At 40.8% G+C, this 20,275-nt stretch overlaps 1 long non-coding RNA gene across 1 annotated transcript; it reads left to right on the plus strand.

Annotated features, from left to right (window-relative positions):
- The first annotated feature begins 6,643 nt into the window (after positions 1–6,643).
- On the plus strand, positions 6,644–17,314 carry LOC131480810 (uncharacterized). Its single transcript, XR_009245838.1, has 3 exons — positions 6,644–6,915; positions 7,004–7,130; positions 16,203–17,314. It is a non-coding gene; the product is annotated as an uncharacterized LOC131480810 (long non-coding RNA).
- Positions 17,315–20,275: the final 2,961 nt, after the last annotated feature.

Raw genomic sequence — 20,275 nt, forward strand, 5'->3', positions numbered from 1 at the left:
TGTCACCCATGTGTAAGCACCTTGGTCACTGTTCATCACTTTCCTGGACCGCTTGCTGTGACAGCCTCCTCACATTGGCTCCCACACTTAGTCTCTCACAAGCTGTTCTCCACCTGATGGACTCATTTCTTTCCATTGCTTAGAACTCTTCAACAGCTTCCAGCACTCTCTGGATAAGTTTAGAGGAGGTTCTGTGTGATCCATCCTTGGGTCTCCTCTCTCCGTTTCACTGTGATGTAATAGGATTCTTTCTCCTTTTCCTCTTCAACAGGTTCCTCTCCCAGGATTTCTACTCTGTCCTGTATCCTGAATGGCTCCCCAGACAGTTCGTTCCACTGTCCCGATTCCCCAACATCATTGCCTTCCAATTCCCTAGTGTATTTTTTTTTCAAGGTCCTTACCTGAGCATGAAATACTCTTTTGTATTTACTGTTTTCTTTCACTTAGAACAGAGTCTGAAAAATGATGGCTTTGGGCCAAATTTCTCTGTCATCTGGTTTTTGACGAAGCTTTATTGGGACACAGTCATGGTCATTTGCTTGTTTTTTGATGTCAACTTTTACATTACCTTGGCAAAGTTGAAAATTCGTCACAGAGACTGTATGGCCCTTAAAGGCTACAATATTTACTATATGGCATTTTTCATAGACAAATTTGACCTGCTCATACACTAACAAGTAACTAAATACTTTGTTTTTTTGTTGTATTCCTAGTGCCTGGAAGTGTATCTGGCACTTAGAAGAGACTCAATAATAACCTGTTGAAAGAGGAAGAAAAAACAAAATGAAAGATGTATTGTCCTTTTCATCTTCTTGTTCTTCATTCTGTCTGGTTTCAGCATTTTTTGTTTTCATTATCTTTCTTTGATTTTCAAGAAAAACCTTCCTCTAATTTGTTTCTTCCATTAGCCCTGCTCTTCATACTCATCAAAGTAGGAAAAGCCATAAAAATAGCTAAAAAAATTTTTTTTGGAAACCTGATTCTGAAGTTAAATGCATGTGTTCATTTTTTTTCTTTTCTGGTGTGCATATCATTATGACCATTTTTGAATAAAAAATTCTTTTCAAGAAAATATAATACTTGTAACAGGTTATTTTCCACAACTAATTATCTAACATAGTATTAGGTACTCTAGGTAATTTGTGCTAATGATATCATTTATTTCAGCTTGATTTGTATGGAGCTTTCGCTTTTTATGTTTTGTTGACTGACTAGCTTTTATTCTTAATGTGTGATATACTTAACCCATATTGAATTTCTGCTCTTGAGACTTAATCCACATATGAATATCTATTGGCAAACAAAGTTCTTTTGGAGAAACAAAAGTTATCCTTGTAGAAGAAACTTTCCATGCTAACTTTGATCTCTAGCAGATGTCACTAGGTGGGTGAGCTTTCTATGTCCATACTTTAAACAAAAGAAAACAATCAAAAATCTCTGCTGGATCAGATTAACCTTAGGTGAGTAAAATTTCCGAGAACCTGCAGTGTCTGGAATGTCCTGGCAGTGAAGAGCCTGGGTTATCTACTTGAAACTTGGATTCTGTTTTTGGAATAGGAGTAAAGCTCTAACATGTCCGAAAATAACCACAAGTGTGGGTTGTTATTTCTCCCTTCGAGGGATGGTCATAGTTGCATAACATCTGATAAAAGCAATAAAATATGTAAATAATGACAGTTTTATCTTCAATAATAATGGAAGCCCAAATAACTTTGATATGCACTGGTTTTTAAATTACTGATTATAAAGAAAACTAAGATACTCGAAAGTTAAAATATTAATTCTATATCATATAGTGGAAACCTTTTGTTTAAATTTGTTTAAACTACTGCTTTTTTGCTTCTGAATTATGATAGATTATTTCTGCCTCTTTTTAAAAAACGTCATCATTGAGTCCACAAAATAAACTAAATTTAGGAACTCTACCAAATACAATAACATATCCAATATTTTTGGTAAAAGAGAAGTTGTATATTACCTGATAGCATTATAGTGTTGAAGAAACTGGTTCCTAGGAATAAAGATGTGAATTCTTGAGAATTGTTCTGTTATGTGGTATTAAGCAAGTCACATGATTTCTCTGGGATTTCGTTTCCTCATCAGTGACAATAGTTATGTTGGGTGAACTCCTTCCATTCTTGTATTAATTTTCTCACTCTGGGGCCAGTGTTCTAGCACAGAAAGTTAAGCTGCCATCCTTAACACTGGCATCCAATATGAACGTCTGTTGGAGTCCTGGCTGCTCCACTTCCAATCCAACTCCCTGAGAAAACAGAAGAGACGGCCTGCCCATATTGGAGACCCTGATGGAATTCCAGGTACCTGGCTTTGTTTGGACCAGTCATTTGAGGATAGAATCAATCTCTCTCTCCCTCCCTCCCTCTCTTTCTGTCTTCTTCTCCAATTTCTGTGCCACTCTGCACTTAAAATAATAAATAAATCTTTTAAAATTGGCTCACTCCACTTCAGGACTTGTGGAGTGTGTGTTAGGGAAACAAGCTCACAATTTAAAATACAGGTATACATTCCTATTGCTATTTTTTTATTTGCTTACTTTCAACAATTCCTTCAAAGGAAGGATAAAACTTGAAATTTGTTTAGCTTTTTTTGTTATCCTAAAGGCACATCCCACCATGGGGTCAATGAGAAAATGTTCAAACTTTGATAAACAATCAGCTCATCTAATGTGAAGCCCAACTAACAGAACCTTAAACGGGGCAAGGCAAAGAAAAACAGTGGAAGTCCTGGCTGGGTGCCTTTAAAAGGTCCAAAATTAGCACTCTTTGTTGACTTCATCTTCTTAATTTCTCTTGCTTTTACAGGAGTGTTCTATTGCTGAAAGCAAAAAGAATGAATAAAGATCATGCAAGGGACACACTGAGATACAGATCTCAGCATAATCATTTAAACAGGGTGGCTTTGTGCACACCATCAGACAACCAGATCCAATACCCAGCTGGAAACACATGAAGAAAAAATTGATGTGTTGAGTGTTCAAACTAAGCCAAGTGTTATAAACAACTTAAAATGATAACTCATTAAGAAAATCGCTTTTTAAGAATCCTTTCTTGGGCCCAGAGTGGTAGCCTAGCAGCTAAAGTCCTCGCCTTGCACACGCTAGGATCCCATATGGGCACCAGTTCTAATCCTGGAAGCCCCACTTCCCATCCAGCTCCCTGCTTGTGGCCTGGGAAAGCAGTCAAGGATGGTGCAAAGTCTTGAGACCCTGTACCTACATGGGAGACTCAGAAGAATCTCCTGGCTCCTGGCTTCAGATCGGCTAACCTCTAGCCATTGCGGTCACTTGGGGAGTTAATCATTGGATGGAAGATCTTCCTCTCTGTCTCTCTTTTTCTCTGTATATCTGCTTTCCAATAAAAATAAATAAATCTTAAAAAAGAACCCTTTCATTCTCTCTGTCTCTCTCTTTGCATTTATTTATTTTTATTTGCAAGGCAGATTTATGGAGAGAAAAAGAGAGGGAAAGACCTTCCATTTGCTGGTTCACTCTCCAAAGGGCTGCAACAACCAGAGCTGAGCAAATCCGAAGCCAGAAGCTTCTTCTAGGTCTCTTGTGTGCATACAAGATTCAAAGGACTTAGACCATCCTCTGCTGCTTTCCCAGGCCACAAGCAGGGAGCTGGATCTGAAGTGGAGTAGCCAGGACAAGAACTGGTGCCCATATAGGATGTCAGCGCTTGAAGGCAGAAGATTAGCCTTTAAATCTTGATTGTATCTGCGAGATACAATACTCACATTATAAAGCAAGAGTGATAGAAACTCAAGAAATAAGCTGAATACTATAATAAATCTTTTGAGGATATTTACTGACCTGGGTGAACTTGAGTATTCACTTATACAGCTTTTATGGGAATGAATGGAAAACAAAGCCGATGGCTGCCTAATAATGGAAGCTTAGTGAGAGTCCCACACTCAGTAAAGTTGGAACATGAAAGGACAGTACTGTTACTGTGAGGATGACTCAGAAATAAATCTGCATGCATCATACACAGTGCTTTTCCCTTAATATGTCAAGAAAAATCACCTGAATTAAACCTGGTGATAAGCAAAGCTATTAAAAAATCCCCTGAGAATTTATTATCATAAACTGGTCCTCATTTATGCTTGAAAATTGAATTCCAGCTATGTGTGGTGGCTTGACCTCCTTAAGCTAAGAGTGAATCTCAAGTGTTCCTAGACAGGTAGTACAAGCACACTTGACACAGTAAATGGGAGTCTGGTTAAAGAATTTACATCATCTCTAGGTCTTAAAGACCCAAAACACATGAGCAATTCATCAAACTTGTATGTAAAGATATATGCAACACAAAGAGGGGAAGAAGATACCAACAGTGAGAATCAAGACAGAAATATCTGTTCATATTTTGGAATTAATACGGAAAAATGCTGAGATGTCTTAATTATGTATTTTAAGAGATAAAATGAGTCTTAAAATTATACATGAAAACCACAGTTAAAACAAAAATCATATGTGCCAGAACTTCTAGAAATGAAACACGATTGATATTAAGAATTGAATGTATGGATTTAATGATGAATTAAACACAGCCACAAGAGAATTAATATACTGACCCTGAAGATGGATTCCAAAAGAACCCAGTGAATAAAAGAGAAGGCAAGCGTGTGAAGGAGATGCTAAAACACATGGCAACTGGTATAAAGAGACATTGAAAGGAAGTCTAGTTAGGGTCTCAGAAGAAGACAGGGTAAGTCAGTGGCAAATTCCATAAAAGTAATGGCTGATTTCACAAAAGACCATTATGTAGAAAACGAGGAAGCCTACAGACATCTTACCAGCATGAATCAAACAGTATTTACATAAACATATTGTAGCAGAATTCTGGAACAAAAAGAAAACTGTGAAAGAAGCATTGGGATTGGTGGGGGGGGTGCTGGGGAGTAGGTCTCTGGTGGCAGTGTCATTAATTGCAGAGTGCAAAATAATCAGTGGTGAACATATGGAAGCCATTGGACTTGTAGAATAGAGTTGTAACATGGGTTGTGGGAAAAGAGTGAGAAGGAAGAAAATGTAACCCATTGCACAGCACCTTCACCTAAACCAAAGTCAAAGCTTGGTTGTCATGGGTGTGAGGCAACTGTCCCACGAGGCTATTGGCATGAATCTCTTAGTGAAGAGATGGTAGACAGCTGCAACCCCTGCACAATCTTGTGCTAGCTTACCTCTCTCTCTCTCTCTCTCTCTCTCTCTCTCTTTCTCTCTCTCTCGTGTGTGTGTGTGTGTGTGTGTGTGTGTGTGTGTGTGTGTGTAATAGATTCACTGTTGGGGATGGGAGAAAGGTATCTGTCCTCTCACAGAACAGGACAAGGAGACAAAGGGGACAAAAGAAATCTGGTTTAAAGTTACTCATGCTTTAAGCCCCCATGAAAACTTTTTCAACCACAGGCAACAGAGAGAGTAGAGATCAAGTGGGCTCTGAGCAAAAATGAAAAAGGCTGATTTCTGTAGAATCTCAGTGTGACAGCCGAACAGTAGCTAAAGGATAGAAGTTAGGAGAGAATCAGCCCTCCGGGCTGACCTAAAGCTAGGCATTCATGCCATGGAGCAAGCTCCCTGCAGTCCTGCCATGTGTGCAGGCTTGGTTCCTGAGCAGCTGTGCAAGGTTGGGTGGTAGAAGAGTCGTGCAATCAACTTGGGTGTGTCAGATGACACACCTTGGACTTGTGGACTTGCTATAGTTAGCCTGGATTTAAAGGCAAGAAAAGAGCAGTACAGAGAAATTAAGAAAGGTTCTCAAGGAAGTGTTAAAACTGGAGTTTGAATCCAGACCACCTCACTGCAGAATCAAGTTTTTCACCTTCATCATCACCATCATATCAAACTGTGACGAAGTGGATAGATTCCACAGTTAGCTGAGCCAGTGGTAGGCTCTGCCGCCACAAGCAGAGTGTCAGCTGCATGGACACGTTCTACCAGACAAGTTAAGGGAAACATTGCTTTGCTCCTTGCTGTGCACCTGCAGCTATTACATAGTAGGTATGCAGTACATATTTGTAGAGTGAGTAAAACCAGATGTATCACTACATACATAGGATGCTCTCTCTAATCCTGATGAATTCTCTGCACAAGTCAGCAGGCTATACAAGCCAGGGCTGAAACATTTTAAATTGCTTTGTTTGGGATGATGCAAGACAGTGATCACTAATAGACCTATAGGTAATAAAAAAAATATGAAAAATGAATTTTATAGATGCACATATAGACCCAGAGTGTTAGGGAACTCTCCCAAGGTCATTCCATCATGAGGGCTAGGATGATGTCAGAACAGCAAACAAGGAGAGAGAGAGACAGAGAGATAGTGCTTTAAATTCAGCCGCAGCCAATCAATTTGAAATGTGAACAAAATCTAGATAAAAATTTTCCTTGTTTTCATAATTTACATGTAGCTTATTAAAATATGATTACAACATGGTAGAGGTCATTTTTGCCAGTTGAGTTCTCAAACTATCTGAACTCCTGCCCTAGTGTGCAGAGTATGAACAAGAGTAACCATAGTGACTCTGTTTTGAAAATAAAGTGGAGCAGTTCTGGCTAAGCCATATGGGAGCAGTGAAGGACTTATCAATCAAGCACACACAGAACCAGAACTCAGTGCCAAGAACAACTGAAGGGACATATCAAAAGACACAGAGACTGCTCCACCCAACTAAAGGAGGAACTTCAGCTCAGTGCACCTGGCCATCCCTGACCCTAGGACTTGCAGGGGCCCACTTTTGACAACTGGCGCTGCTAGAAGCACTCCGGATGAGTGACTTGGCAAGCAATCAGTTGTAAGGGACCTCCACCTCAACAGACTTGACACTCATCTGCCTGGTGCCTGGAACCTTCCAGGCCACAGACTCCTCTCTCCTGTTTCTTCTTCTCACTCGATGCGAGTGATATACAGTACTGCCTCTCCTTGTGCATTTGCTATGATTGGTTGATTTGTGTGTGTTTGACAAGTCACTCTGACATTGTAGGAAGACACAAATGTGTGTGGTCACCTTCTTGGAAGAGGATATCTCTCCGGAACCCGTGCACACACTCATGGTATCCAGCAAGAACCAGATGCTGAACTCAGACTCCTTGCCTGCCAGTCACACATCGCTCTGTCTGCCTTTTACCACATGGAGTGACTGTGTTGACTTGATTCTGAGGGTAATATTAAGGGAGCAGTGTGGCATGGAGTAGGAATGTGGATAGTCAGATCCCAGCCCATCATTTCCTTTTCAAAGGACAGGGAGGCTATTGGACAAGGAAGAATTGAACTCAGTGGTCACATTCCTTATCCAGTCACATGTCTTTTCCTCTTCCCTGTGACTCCTAGCACGCCTTGTCCTCTTACTTCCTGACTGCAGCAAACACATTCTACCCTGAAGTTTTAATCATGTTACAAGATTGCTATGAATCTAATCACGCTTCGTAGGCCAGTGAGATGCACTGCCTACTGGTAGCTCAGGACCATGGTATCCTGCTACTCCTGAAATATTTGCCAACATTCTTTTCCTTCCTTGTTTTTGAATTCTTCTTCTAGGAGTTTGGGTGGTAGGAGAGGATGAAGACAGCAGGACCCTTGCGTTTTGTTCCAGTGGCACATTGAGGGGATGGTGTTGACCCATTCTCACTCAAACTCAGCTCTAAGTTCAGCCATCCCAGAAGTCTGTGCCATCATCTGCTAACAGCCTTCTCCACACCCCCCTGAATAACTATTGTCTTTTATTTAGGCTTTGTTTATAAAAATATGTGACCAAAGACAGGTGGAACCAGAGGTAAGTGCAGTTATTATAGGGCCTGGAATTCATGCAACTTTGAGCCATTTTTATGGAAAAAATGTATAATAAAATACAATTTCAGATTTGAAAATAAGCACAAGACTTTAGAAGAGGCTTTAACCAATCAAGTTTCTTACACTACATGAGTAGCAACGTAAATTCATTATTATCTGTGACATTCACAAGTGAACATGATGTAACTTTGTGACCATAAATGAGTTATGAAGGCAAAGATCACGCTTTCCTGTTTGTCAACAGTTAGTGACAGCACCTGCTGGTGGTGACTCGTCAGTACTGGCCCATGGATGATGACATTTGTGCCTATAAAGAATCACATGGGTAGCCATGTACTAGACAGGTGGGGTTATTGGAAAGAAAAGTGCTAAGGAAAGAGTCTGCGGTAGAAGCAGTGGTGAACAAACTGGAAAAAGTCAGTTTGACTTTGTGGCAGAGGGTGCTTAATTGGAAGAAAAGCTTCTGAGACAAGATGATCTGTTGAAAGGTATTTCAAGCACAGAGAACAGTGTGAGTGGAAGCACGGAGGTTTTGAGCCGCATCGAGAGTTCATGAGATGGCAAGCAGCTTTGTAGAGGTGAAATGCAAAGCACAGGAGGACAAAGAGGGGATGAAAGGCAAAAAAAGATGAAATATTAGTGTATTGGAGTGCACTGTGAAAAGCCACTGGCGACTTTAAAGCAAGGGAGAATGTGGTGTGTGTTTTTGCAATATGATTCTGGTCCTGGTGTGAAGAACAGACTTAAGATACAGGTAGCAAGACACTAAGGGCCTAGTTGAAATTGACTAAATGAAAGGTACTGAGAGTCTGATCCAGTGGTGATAATGGTGATCACAGAGCCAGGCAGATTATGGGAGATACTGAGAAGATGGCAGAGTTTATTGACTGATGGAGTCAACAAGGGCCAGGATAAGAGAGAAAATCAGGGTAATGCTTCTAGGGGTGGATAGTGGAGGTACCAGGCACTGAGAATCTAGGAAGAGGGGCAAACTTGGAGGGAAAGGTGTCTTCTGGAGGTGTTGGATGCAAGGTGTTAGAGAATCACTCAGGCAAATCTAGTGAGCAAATACATTTAGGGTTGAAACAAAAGAGGTATTTGGAATCAAGTTTAGCTATAGATTATCTTTCATCACCCATAAATGGCAGAGTTTAACATGATTACTGGTTAATTGGATTACCTGGGGAAAGGAGCACAGGGACTGGGGATGGAACACCAACTGTGAAGACAGAGGATTTTTGCATTTGCTCCTTTGGAAGTGTTGGGGTCCTGCCACTGGATAAAGTGGCACAGATGCTCCAGGGCCATTCTGAAGTGCTCTGCAAATCTCTCTCTGTCTGGATAACAGACATGGGCCCACCTCCAAGTTAAGCCCTTCCTTCTTTAGCAGGTCTCAGTGCCAATGAAACTTTGCCCAGAAAGGGCTGCATGCCATTGCCTTGTGTACTGCATTTAGCACACCTTGCCATTTATTGCACTTGGTTTCACTGACTGATGGATTGACTGGCCAGCTGATTGGCTTTTATCTCTCATTACTTCCAAACGCTATAAGGCCAGGGAGTTGGAGTTTTGTAAGTGTTGTTCATTTTCTGCTGTCAGTAAATAGTTTCTGAGGTGGCAGCTGTGGAGTTGAGTGGGTGTCTGCAGGTGACTGCCCCCAGGCAGAGGAGAAACCGGTTAGTTCATTCCCGGGAGCCCTCACACTGAGCAATATGCCTTTGGGGGAACAGACTCTACTAGGGTGTTTGTCCTTCACTTGGTGTCTGGTACAAAATGTGGCTCTTAATGGTGTCCCTGATAAGAAGAGTGGCCTCATTTTAGCAATAGAATGGTTGGTTATTAACATTGGTGTTAGCTAAATCCTGTCATGTCATGTGTGAAGAGGCATGGGAGCTCCCAGTGGGTTTTATTTCAAAGTTAGTGGGATGGAATTACTTTCTTGGCAGCAGGACATGGATTTTTATGGTATAGAGATGAAAAAATGGATCTCTCTCAAATCCACTGCCTAGATTTGAATCCTGAATGTGACGTGTAAAAATGTAAATTCACGTTAAGCGAAGTTAGCTATTCTGTACCTCACTTTTCCTAACTGTAAAACTGAAATTACAGTGGCAATTTTATCTCAGGATTATCATTAATCTCTAACAAAATCTGACAATAATTATTGGCTATCATTATTGTTTCTACTCAAAGAATAATTTCCTGCAAACCTTAAAATGCCCATACTTGATATCATTTCATTGTGAGCAGCACAGGATTGGTGATTTTTCTCCCCTAACTTTATCTCTTACTTTAATCTTCCTTATCTCAGTGAAAAACATGCTATCCATCCATTGGATGAATACATAAGCATATAAAAATTAGCTGTAACCCCTGCCTTTCTTGTAACTCTCAAATGCAAGCCATTTCCAAGACCCAATGAGTATCTCCCAAATATAATGAAAATCTTCCGGTATTTATTCTTTCTCTGATTACTCAAGTTTAATCATTGTTTGCTGGAATTCCACATGAACTTCCTAATTGGCCTTTGTGCTTTTCTCACTACCTTTTCTAATACATTTTCTCAATTCTAAAAATACAAATTCAGATTGCTGCTGCCTAGGAATCCTCCTAGGGTTTCCTTTTTATTACAGAGGAAAATTCTAATTCCTTATGCAGACCTACAAGGCAAACAAAGCCATTCAATAGCTGGGGTTTACCAACCTCTCCATTCACAGGTCATGCAAAATTATTAATTTCAAAATTAGTCTTCTGTGGGCCCAGCTTGATGGCTCAGTGGCTAAATCCTCACCTTGCACAAGCCAGGATCCCATATGGGCACCAGTTCATGTCCCAGCTGCTCCACTTCCCTTTCAGCTCCCTGCTTGTAGCCTGGAAAAGCAGTAGAGGATGGTTCAACACTTTGGGACCTTGCACCCACGTGGGAGACCCTAAGGAGGCTCCTGGATCCAGGAATCGAATTGGCTTAGCTCTGACTGTTGCAGTCACTTGGGGATGAACCAACAGATGGAAGATCTTTTTCTCTGTCTCTTCTTTTCTCTGTGGATCTGCCTTTCCAATTAAAACAGACAAATCTTTAAAAAAAATAGTCTGCTGTAGAATTATTCAATTTCAAATCCCATCTGAGGTTGCCTTGGCAGGGACAGACTATATGATTTCACAGATCTTATACAGCCCATGGGTGAGCCATTACCCACGGCTGTTTTCTGGAAATGCATAGGCTGTCTAAAACACTAAAATAATGAAATGTTTGATAGAATGTTGTTTGAGCTGCTCCTGGAGTATGAACAACGGTTAGGAAAGGGGAATGGCATTTCAGAAAAAGGAAGGTGTTTCTCAAACACTGAAGGGAGGGAACGTGAACAACAAGACTGCATACATTGATTTTGTTGACCATTTGGAGTGGTAGCAGGAATTAAAGTTAAGAGCTTGATGCTTGATAATTCAGAGCTAGGCATTCAGGAAGAAGGAAAGGGAAACAATTTGAGCAGCTTCAGTGGATCACCATGAACAAATCGGAGTTTCAGAATACGATTACTATAGAAAAAGAGAGCAGATACAAAGATACATAGTATGATGTTATTTTACTAGTTTGGGTTGAGGCTGGCACCATGGTATAGGAGGTAAGACTCCACCTACAGTACCAGCATTCCTTTTGGGAACCAGTTCAAATCCTGGCTGCTTCACTTCTAATCTATCTCCCTGCTAATGTGCCTGGTAAAGCAGTGAGAGATGGCACAAATTCTTGGGCCCCTGCATCCACATGGGAGACCTGGAAGAAACTTCAGGTTCCTGGCTTCAGACTGGTTTGCCTCTGGACACTGCACAGTTGGGGAGCAAGCCAGCAGATAGGAGATTTCTATTTCTCTCTGTCTCTCTTGTTCTTTGTAACTCTGGCTTTAAAATAAAAATAAAAAGAATCTTTCAAAAATGACACAAAAAAATTTAAAGTGCATATAGAATAGGCTGTGGCAGAAACAGTCCTAAGTTCAAATCGTAGATATGTTACTTTCAGTGGCATGATATAGTCAGTTATGTATTCTGTGCCTCCATGTTTTAATCTATAAGATGGGGATAGCAATATCTACCTTAAGGAGTTAAAATATGTCAATGAGATAATACAACTGAATTTTTAGTGTGACGTTAGATACCATGTGATTGCTTACAAAGAACAGCTGTTCTTATCACCACCACCATCATCATCATCACTCTCATCGTAACTCTTTCAGCTTAGCAAAGTATCTACCAGGAAATACTTGATACAAATACTTGATTGGACAAATGAAGTAGAGCAAAAAAAATCCAGGTAAATTATGGCCAATTTTCCTTAACTGTTTATACAAAATATATATGAGTGATATGAAAATATATATAAGCAATAGCTAAGTCTCCCGTAGAGAAACCTAAGCATATGTAGGATGCTTCATTTGAAGTGACATTTGTAATAAAAGTAGAATTGATCAGAGGAGTATGTGACAGAATTACCTTGTTTGTGTGTGGACACTTTCCTCAATAGCTTCGATTTGATTTTGAAAATGCATCATGATTAGCTCCTGTGAATTTGTTTGCCAGGAATGTTCATATATCATCATATTAAAAGATTTTCACATAATTTTTGAGCTTAAGCTATTTGTGTGAGGGGCAGTTTTCAGACCGTGGAGCAGCTTTAATTAGAATGAATTACTGGCTTTTTCTGCTACTCTCTTTGGCAAGCATGTATTATTACACATCTTCCATTACAATGTTTTCCTTCATTTTATGTTTCTTTATTTGGGGAGAACTTCAGAACAGAGATAATTATATAGTACTACATAAAGCAATCCGTTTAAATGTCCATGATGTCACCTCTGTCTGTAAAATAGGAAGGGAGGAGAGGTGTTAACATGGTTGTGTCTGGAACAGCGTTAATTCAACTCAGCATACATCAGGTGCCTTGTGACCCAAAAATGAATTCACCAACATTTTAAAATGTCATTGTGAGGGCCAGCACGATAGCTGAGTGGCTAAATCCTTGCCTTCCTTTGGCCAGGATCCCATACAGGCACTGGTTCATGTACACTTTCCATTCAGCTCCCTGTTTGTGGCCTGGGAAAGCAGTGGAGGATGGCCCAAAGCCTGCACCCAACTGGGAGACCTGGAAGAAGCTCCTGACTCCTGGCTCTGGTTTGACTCTGTTCCAGCCATTGCAATCACTTGGGGATGAACCAGCAGATGATTTCTCTGCTTCTCCTCCTCTCTGTAAATCTGCCTTTCCATAAAAATAAATAATTCTTTAAAAAAAATAAAAATGGGACCTGGCGGCGTGGCCTAGCGGCTAAAGTCCTCGCCTTGAACGCCCCGCGATCCCATATGGGCGCCGGTTCTAATCCCGGCAGCTCCACTTCCCATCCAGCTCCCTGCTTGTGGCCTGGGAAAGCAGTCAAGGACGGCCCAAGGCTTTGGGACCCTGCACCCGCGTGGGAGACCCGGAAGAGGTTCCTGGTTCCTGGCATCGGATTGGCGCACACTGGCCCGTTGTGGCTCACTTGGGGAGTGAAACATCGGATGGAAGATCTTCCTCTCTGTCTCTCCTCCTCTTTGTATGTCCTGCTTTCCAATAATAATAAATCTTAAAAAAAAAATAAAAATGCTATTGTACCAAGGATGGGATAACATTGCCACTTCAAATTGAGGTGCAGGCATTAAAAAAAAAAAGTGTATAATTCTTTGAAGGAAGAACACAAAATTGAAGAAAAAGTCTGACCTCATTTTGGCTTTTAAAATCCCCCTGTATTACATGCTTTCTAAGTTTCCATCTAGTTGGATAGTCTGTGATGTCTGCAAAATCTACCAAAGCTATGGATGTTTTAGTTCTTTTTTTGTATTTGCATTGTTACTATTTTCTATGATATAGTTTTATAGGTGTAGGGATTCCTTTCCCCCCTTACTCCCTCCACGTCTACGTCTCCTCCCACACCATCCCTCCCCCTTTATTTGTACGATAGTATAGTCAGTCCTTCAGTAACAGTCACAAGTACAATAATCTTCTATTTAAGTGTATTATGGCACCACAATACAGGCAACGGTAGAAAGTATAGTATCATACTGTCAAGGTATATTTAACAGTTTCATTGGGAATCCTTCTTTGATTTGGGACTAGAGAAACATAATGCAATGCATCTTCACTTCCGGGTATGCTAGTCTCCATTAATACAGTTCCTCTAAATATATGTATATACTTGTTTACCTATATATCTATTTGTTTTGTATTTTGCATGAAGGTTGCCTTTTATCAGAGAGAACATATGGTATTTGTCCTTTCAGGATTGACTTATTTCACTGAATATGAGGGTCCCAGTTGGTGCCACCTTGTTGCAAGTGGTAGAATTCTATTCTTTTTAATGGCTATGTAGTATTCCATGCAATACATGTACCACAGTTTCTTTATCCATTTCTTTTTCAATGGGCACCTAGGTTGTCTCTATGTCTTTGTTGTTGTGGATTGTGTTGCTATAATATAGCATTGCAGGTCACTTTATCATATGCGAATTTCACTTCCTTTAGCTGTATTCCCAATAATGGGATGGCTGGGTCATACAGTAGGTCAATTATCAGTTTTCTGAGCATTCTCCATACTGACTTCCATAGTGGTTGCACTGGTCTGCACTCATACCCACAGTGGAGTAGGGCACCCCTTTCCCCATAGCCACATCAACCAGTGTTGTTAGTAAAGTTCTGAATGTGGTCTTTCTCACTGGGGTTAGGTGGTAGCTCAATGTGGTGAGTTTTTTGTTTTGTTTTGTTTTTGTATTTCCCTGAATTCTAGGGAGTCTGAGCATTTTTCCGTATGTCTATTAGCCATTTGAATTTGTTCTTTAAAAAATGCCTGTTCATTTCATCAACCACTTCTTAATACATTTTGGCTTTTAATGTTTCTAAAAGAAGTTTTGGTTTCAAAGCATTCTTGTGGCATGTTCAATTTTAAATACATTGACATAAACATTCAAGGTTGTTTTGTAAGGATGAGGTTTCAATCATGGTTTGGGAAAATAATCTAATTATTTCTGTTTCCCAAGACTGCATAACTGTGTGCCCATAGCATTTTTTAAAAAAGAAAACAAAAAAGAGAAAAACTGTTATTCCTGTAAACCAGAGAATGAATAGTCTAACGTCTTTCCCATGTGTTGATGGCTTAGAGGAAGGTCATTCATTCTGGTGCTCACTCAGCCATCAGCCTGTTCCCAGAAGTCAGGGAAGTGAGCTGCTATGGGTCACGCACCACAATTCCCTGTTCTTCATTCTGGTGAAAGAGTTAAGAGGTGGCAGCTGGCAGTGACTGCATGTATTTGCAAAAGTGAGGATGTTCAGATAAGAGGAGGAAGTGCAGTGGCAGAGAAGGGTGGGCAGTGACGGGGAAGCAAAGGCCACTTAGGTAACGTTCTGCTATTAACCAATTTACCGGAATATTCTTGAAGGGAAGACAGCATTACATGTGAAAAAGATTTTTCAAGTTTTATTTCCTTTGTTTGATCTACAATAATTGTAAGAATTTTACATAATACAACGTGATATTTCAGAGTTTTCATACAATGTATGCTGATCAAATCAGGGTAATAAGCATATTGATTATGTTCCATGTTCATCATTTCTTTATGGCACACACATCGAAAATTTTGAAATATACCATATAGTATCATTAACTAAGGGCATCCTTAGGAGCAACAGAAGGCCAGAGCTTATTCCTCCATTCCTGCCTGTTCTCTCTTTTCCCCAACCTCAGGTAACCACTGTTCTCTCAACTTTATTAAGAAAGCTGATCTTATGTGGAAAGATGAGACAGCCCTATGTGTTCCCCCAAATCTATCTTCCCCAGTATTGCCAGAATGAAGAGAGACTTGCTCATGCCAATATCTTGTTTCAAAATCCTTTAATCACTGCCCTTGTTGCCCTATAACAGAGATGAGCAAACCCGGTGAGCCCAAATTGGCTGAAGGCTGTTTTATGTACAGGTGGTGAGTTACAAATGACTTATGCATTTTTAAAGCATTGGTAGCACAATTCAAAAGAATGCTATTTCATGGCTTATGGAAGCCATATGGAATTAGCATTTCAATGTCCACAAATGAAGTTTTGTCTAGCCTCACGCATTCATTTTCTTATTGTCTGTGGCTGCGCTGTCCTACAGAGGCAGAATGGGTGAAAATTTAATGGTTTTCTAAATCTAAAGTGATTGTTGTCTTTTACATAAGTTTACTTTGGTCTCTAAGATAAAATCCTTTGCTCGCCGACTCTTATTTTTTCATGTGGTGTAAAGAAGGGCTTAGGCTTTGTCAGCACCATGCTGACAAGAAGTATGGAATGGCCTCTCCCTGAACCCTGTTCACTTCTAACCGTCCAGCCTTTAAAATACTGCCATAGGACCCGGTGCAATGGCCCAGTGGCTGAATCCTCACCTTGCAAGTGCCAGGATCCCATACGAGTGCCAGTTTGTGTTCCAGCTGCTCCACTTCCCATACAGCTCCATGCTTGTGGCCTGGGAAAGCAGTGGAGGACCGCCCAAAGCCTTGGGCCCCTGCACCCACATGGCAGACCCGGAGGAAGCTCCTGGCTCCTGGCTTTGGATCAGCTCAGCTCCAGCCATTGCAGTCACCTGGGGAGTGAACCAGTGCCTAGATCTTGGAGCAGTCAACCTCTGGAACCTGGAGAAAGTAAATTCCTGCTCATCGTAAATCACCTCGTTTCAAACATTTTGCTGTCACATTGGGAATAGACAGAAAATTCTATAACCAGTAATGATAAAAACAAAATGTGCAACAAAGCAACATGAGACTGACTTTTGAGAGAAAAATATTTATTCACACAATGAAAAGTGAAAGTTAAATGTGTTCTTCCTCGGCAACTTCCTCAATAAAAATATGGTAGAATTAATTGATACCTCTGATTTTTTCCATGTGATAGCATTTTAGACCTTGAATAGTTAATATCAGTTACATCTTATGTATCAATATCTTTTTTGTGAAAAATAAGAAACGCAGATACATATATGCAGATATATTCAAACATAGCACGAATAAACCAGTTGGATCTCCATTAGAATTATCAGATTTTTCCAAAAACTACAATCAGAAATACAGCTGAACATAAAACTTTTCCACCTGCGTCTCCTTCTCCAGCCCCTGTCCCCCACCCTTTTTTTGGTTATTTTCTGTGTCAAGTTCACGCTGCATATGGGATTTAGCTTAACTGTGCCTTGAACTGTGGCTGCTTTACTACAACATTAGGGTTGCTTTCCTTTTCAACCCTCTAGCAAATGCAAGTTTCAATAAATCGTAGGGAGTTTGTGTTGCTACCAGTCACAGCTCTAGTTATCTTAAAGAGAAATCAGAGAGATCATCTAACTCCAACCGTAAAGGAATGCTCAATGGGCAAAAAAATCCAAGGACTTGTGTCTGAACTCAGAGCAAATCACCCCTGAGTGTGGCACTCTTGCTGTGGTGTGCTAAGTATTTCCCATAGCAGGACATAGCAAGGTTCCCACACACACACACACACACACACACACACAAGCTTGCTGTTTGTTTGTTTGTTTGTTTGTTTGTTTTTAAGGTAGTGTGCTTCCCTGCACTATGTGCTGGTCTGGCAGAGCACTGTGGTAGGAATGACATGCAGCACAACAAGAAAAATGACGGAGCCAGCCTTTTGACATGAAGCTGGCCAGGGTAGGTCAGGGAGCAGCTCTGGGAGCTGGGAAGCTCTCGCAGACTCCTGGGTCGTGGCTTCTTTTGTGGCCCTAAAACAGGTTGCTCCATCCAGGTGAGGGCCTGGGGTGGTACAAAGCACTTTCCTTTCCTTTCCGACAGGGGCACTAGAAATAACTCTGCATCCAAGCATTATCCCTGGAAAGCACGCGTACTGCTCAGTTGTCTAAACAAAGACTGTTCCTTTTCTAGATTAGGTGGTGCTGAAGAAGGGCCACGCAGGAGATCCTGTCTCTACCTCTGTACATTTATAGTTATGGCGACAAGCTTCTTCAGGAATGTCTGGGCTTAAGTAAGCCTGGCCCTTTGCCTACAATCATGCATTATAATATGTTGGGTGGTTTAAAGCAAACCTGACACCTACTCCAATCCTGGCGAGGCGGTCCTGCTTTCCTGAAGCCGTTTCAGAACCTCAGGAGCAAAAATACAGCTTGTGAAATGTTGAGGTGGGCTGAGCCTTTTCCTCCTTAAGGGAGAAGTGGAGGAGGTGGGGTGGGAGCAAAGAGAATTTGATGAAAGGTTATAGAGAAGTCAAGAAAGGAACGCTACAGAAAAACCTTAACTCCTTCACAGACAGTGAAACCCATTCCAGGGGAAGATGCACGCTGGTCACATTTCCTCTTATTTCTTTTAAGTATCTGTTTATTTGAAAAGCAAAGAGAGGCAGAGCTTCTCCCTTCTGCTAATCCACCCCCTAAAAGGCCTTGAGCCAGCTAGCGCAAAGCCAGGCTGAAGCCAAAAACCTAGGCACCTAGAAGTCGATCTGACTCTCCTCTGAGGCTTGCAGGGGCCCAGGCCCTGAGCTCTCTTCCAGTGCTTTCCCAGGGATATGAGGAGCAGCTGGCTTGGACTTGCGTCTCACTCATACAGGATGCCAGCTTCTCAGCAATGGCTTCACCTGCTGTACCACCATGCTGGCTTTGGCTCTGATGACATTTCCTATGTCTTTCATGAAGTGACTTGATTTCCGTAGGAGGGTGTGATTGAAGAGAAGAACTGCCATGTTTTATACAACTATAAATGCCAAGTTGCCTTTTTGTGAAAAATACTGCTCTAGTAAATACGAAAAGTCCAATATTGTGTCACGCATTCTGAACACCCCTGTTCAGAGTGTCGATTAAGGACAAACTGGCAAGGCCTGAGGCTTTACCACTGCTCTCTTCCTGGGCATCCTGCCAGGGAACTGCACTCTCCCCGCCTCAGGGCTGCCTGCTGGCTCCGTGTGGAGATGACAACACGCATCTGAGTATGTTTTGAACTTCACTGGTTACTGACCCCTAGGATTCCTCAGAGTGAAAGGCCTTTTTCCATAGTATCTTATGACAGTGTAGTACTAATGATGACATTACTCATTTAAATCTTTAAAATACCTCTCATTCTTGAAGTACATTTTTCAAGAGTTGGCCCATTTGAAAATGAATTTTTTTATTGGAATGCCAAAAAGAAGCATTTTATTTAGATTTTTACAACCCAAGAATTATTTAAAAGCTGTGTTAGGTGACTCTGGTTAACCAGGGACTTCACGTTCTGATTGACAGGCTCTAATATTCTATGAAAGATCCAAAGTGATTTTTAAAATGTTTTACTTTAAAAATGCTTTATTATGGGGAGGACTTCAGTTTGCAGAGCATAAGCTTAGGCCAGCCTCATGGGGACAAAAAATGAGAAGTACCCGAACAGCAAGCATGCAAGACTAAAACAAGGGTTAAACATGGTTCTAGCAATTCTGCCAGCACCTGTCAATCCTGTCATCATCATCCTGCTTGTACCTAGGATTGATTTTCAACATACTGCTAGGGAAAGAATTTGTTAAATTTGTTAAGACTAATATCTAAGAAAGTTTGGATTTGAAACTTGTTACTTTATATGTTAAATGGATCCTACTTTTCAGGTAAGCTTTTAAAGAAATGTCCACATGTGAAAGTGACAATTTTGCTTGGCCAAAATTTACTCAGATTTCTGATTCTACTGCTAGGCCCATCTATGGACTTCCATGCAAAGTCTTGTTGTAACAAAGAATTCTGCTAAGTCAGTTAAGCAAAAATGCCTCCTTCCTGCCCTCAATATCTGCGTTTCCTCCATGTCTGAGCAGGCTGCTCATACACCCCTCAATGCCACAATCACCTCCATGCATTAAGGCTGGTCAGCCTGACTTCAATTGAGCAGAAACTCTGGTAGGTTGTTTTAGCCAGACTATCCTCCATCCTGATGTTTCCTCTTAGTGATTTTCCGGCTCCCCACAAAGTCTGCTCCTTGCCTATAAATCCTCCCTTGTTTATGTTTTGTTCAGAATCAAGTCCAGTCTGTTTCTCCTGTCACAAAACCCTGTTGTTGTGGTCCTACACCCAATTGTAATGATCCCTAATAAACTCTCCCCTACCATGCTATTTTTAACAACAGTTAAAAGGGTGCAGCCCAGCATGAAATTCTTTCAATGTATCTGGAAGCTATTATGGGAAAATAAAATTTAAAATTATCTAGTAAATAACAGTGAATTTTCTTTGGGGTAAAGAACAATCCCCAGAAATGTTTCAATATGGAGAAATGAAAAGTTCCCTGACTTGATATTTGAGTTACAATTATTCCCAGTATAATTTTGGTGTTCAGCAGGTTTCCTTGAAATACAGTGTGGATAAACAGAGGTGAAAATAACCATTTAATAATTAGGAGAACATAATCTACTACCTCTAGGTAGAAAAGTGGAGATAGTGGAGTAGCTTCCACTTTATAGAA

This window comes from Ochotona princeps, chromosome 7 (assembly GCF_030435755.1).
Source record: "Ochotona princeps isolate mOchPri1 chromosome 7, mOchPri1.hap1, whole genome shotgun sequence".
Taxonomy (NCBI): domain Eukaryota; kingdom Metazoa; phylum Chordata; class Mammalia; order Lagomorpha; family Ochotonidae; genus Ochotona; species Ochotona princeps.